Genomic DNA, 3,517 nt, shown 5'->3' with positions numbered 1-3,517 from the left:
GTATGTACAGTTTTTATTTGTTTTTATTTATTGCTTTTAACCTTTTGATAATAAACGCTGAATCGTTCGCTATAAAGTATTAAATTGATATTCAATAAAATTAGGTATGCGAAACCGAAATTATTGATATCATACAAAAATTTAATTCATCACTGCGAAATTTACCGTTTATTCATAAGGTATAAATATCTTTAATCAATCAATCCAAAATATTTCAGAAATTCGTCAGGAGTATAATTAGGTAATATAGCCGAAATTACTTTACCCAAAAGAGGGACGTATATTTTTGTTAATATTTGATTGATTAAAGTGGGATAAAAGATCGAAAAAAGATTTTTATTTTTACCTTGTTTTTAAAATTAATATATAAATATATTATTTTTAAATGTAAGTTTGTAAACTAATGAATATAAATATTATTAATATTTATATGAAATTTTATGCATTTTAAATTTAAGTTTGGTGTGAATTTAAAAATAAAAATGTACTTTATTTCATTAAGTTAAAAAAATGATTTCTAAAATTCGCCGTGAGTTGAAGACTAGGTCGTTGAACCGAAATTGCTTTACCCGAGGACGGAACGAGAAATTTTATTATCATTATTTTTAATTTTATTGATCTAAATTATGCCAAAAACATTTTAAAAACCCAAAAATCTTTGCTTTTAAAACAATCGCTTTAAAATGACAAATTTTAAAATTTTGTCGAGAGACGAACTTGGTGAACGTACCAAAACGCCCTCAATTTAAAAAGAAACAAAATTTTAAAAATAAATTAATTAATTGTTTTACAAGTTAAAGTTTTTTTTTATAAAAAAAATAAAAAAAAATACAATATTACACCCCATGCGATCGCATGGGGTTTGCCTTGGAAAACCATGCGATCGCATGGTAGCCCAGAATAGGTCAAGTATCAAAAGCTCGGCGAGCTGGTTCTCTGACTCCATTTTCCACACACACATAGACAAACAAACCCACCAAACTCTCCCTAAAATCATAATTTTTCAACCAAAATTCACCAAATTTCTTGCTATAATCCGCTATATATATATATATATATATATATATATATATATATATATATATATATATATATATATATATATATATATATATATCCTAAAACTCTTTAGATTCGAATTTTAGTGTTCTTGAGCAAATTTTTACCTAATTTAATTTTGATGATTTAATGTGTAATTAGAGTTAAATTATTAGTATATTATTCTTATATAACCTAGATTGATGCTATCTGTCATGATTTGAAGCCTTAAACTTCAAAAATTTTAGAAATCTAGGGTTTGTGTTCTTGAGCAATTTGGGGTTTTTTTTGATATAAACAGATTATGGCCGATTTTTGTTATGAATTATTGCTAAATTAAGTAGTGTAACATGTTTAGGTTGCTAAATGATCCAAACCTTGATCATAAACAAGATTTTTGAGCATCAAAGTGGACTTTTTAAGTCTAAAATTCATGAACTTGATTATTTTGAAATAAATGTCATTTGAAACTTGTTTAATTGCTAGTAATGGTTATTTTAACATGTTATTTGAGTTGAATGCTTATGAACTTTGCATACCTTTTCATATATGCTTATTTGAGAAATTGAAGAATTGATAAAAATATGGAAATGAGTATAAGTTTAATATGGATTAAACATGTTATTGTAATTGTTTTAATTTGTTATTTTGCTAACACTAATGCATATTTGGATGCACAAATTTTGTGTTTAATATTTTTTGCAGAGAAATACAGATACGGACGGTGCATCATCGTCTAGACAACCTGAACAAGAACCTGATCAAGAACCGCAATCAGAACCACAACCTGAACAACAACAACATTATGATCAACACATGCCATACTATGAACCAGAACTACAATTTTTTATTGCCTACATAATATTTCCCGTTCACCATGTAATAGAACACTCAAGAATTCATGAACAAGAGTTACATCCCAATCTAAGATTTGATAGAAGCTGGAGAGATTACCCAACGTGCCAACGTAACAAATTTAAGCTTTGCACCAAAAATGTGGAAGTACCAAGGGTAATAGATTGGGAGCCTTTGGAAAGGGTCAACCTAGCTAACTCAGTTAGGCTATTGCTAATCCAAAGGTATGGAAACTCTTCTTTTCCTGATTGGGAACGTTTATTTACCACTCGTAGGCCTGTATATAAGGAATGGTGTGTTGAGCTAATGAGTATTATAGCCTTAAATAAGGATGTAGATATGTTAGACGATAAGACTTTTCTTAGATTTTTACTTGGAGGTAGGATGTACAGGATGTCCATGATAGACATGGCTAGGGCTTTACAGATTTACTTCCCCGCTGAATTATTATCACCTGATTGTACAACTTTAATTTATCAAGGTGAGAGGGTAGATAGAGATTTTGACGCTAACGTCGTATGGAGGCGTATGTCAAATTTTAATGTGTTTACACGGGGAGGAAGACACTCCTATTTAGATATTAATAAGGCAGAGCTTCGCATAATTCATAGATTTTTAGCAAACTCGATTACACAAAGAGGTAGAAATAAGGAGAAAGTGACCCTAAACTATTTATTCTACCTTAAGTGCATTCGAGACACTAGAGGCTTTGTTAATATCCCCTACTGTGTTGGGTATTATTTGTCCAAAGTTGTGGAAGGTATACAGGACGGGGGAATAATAGGAGGAATCATTTTTGTTACTCTCATTGGAGAGTATTTAGGTGTAGATAGGGAACACGGGGGTCTAATGATGGTAGTTGAGGAACAAACCGATACTATAGGTTTACAGGTATATCAAGGTGCACAGGTACTAAAACGGAGGCACAATATTCCAATACCATATCAGGGCACCCATCCACAGGTAAAGAGGGGTTCGGATGAGGAGATGGAGGAAGCAGATGACATTAGGGATGTCATTAGGGATAATTATACTGATGTCTTCCAGCATGTATATGAGGTGGAAATGAATAACCAGGCTAGGCATCATCAGTATGAGCAGTGGAGAGCCGCGGATGAGTATGAGCAATCCAGGCGACGCCAACACGATAGCTGGCAAGTTCATCAGCACCAAATCATGAGCCAGCTCTCATATCAGGTACCATATAACTACATCCCGACTCGGCCTGCTTTTTATCCACCACATCAGCCCGACATGCGACCACCCTTTAACCTGTACGACCCCAATCAAGCCTATCAGGACACCTATCACCAACCATGGAACCCGAGCGATGATATGAACTGGAATCCCTATCCAAATCAATAGTGTTCCATTGGTGATTTCTTATCTTTTATTATTTTTATCTATTTATGTTAAACATTTAACATTTTGATACTTTTATGTAATGTTTAACATTTTTATTATTTTTTACTAATATTTCATTTTTGTAATTTGAAAGTGGGATATTAAGTCCCATTTCAAAATACCATGCATGTTTATATTTGTATTGTATGTATTTTATCTCATGTACACAACAGGGTAAAACAGCGAACTTTCAAAGACTGGCATTAAGTTCAGCAAAAGC

This window comes from Rutidosis leptorrhynchoides, chromosome 2, assembly GCF_046630445.1.
Source record: "Rutidosis leptorrhynchoides isolate AG116_Rl617_1_P2 chromosome 2, CSIRO_AGI_Rlap_v1, whole genome shotgun sequence".
Classification (NCBI taxonomy): Eukaryota; Viridiplantae; Streptophyta; class Magnoliopsida; order Asterales; family Asteraceae; genus Rutidosis; species Rutidosis leptorrhynchoides.
The sequence above is the reverse complement of the archived record's forward strand: the minus strand, read 5'-3'. Positions refer to the sequence as shown.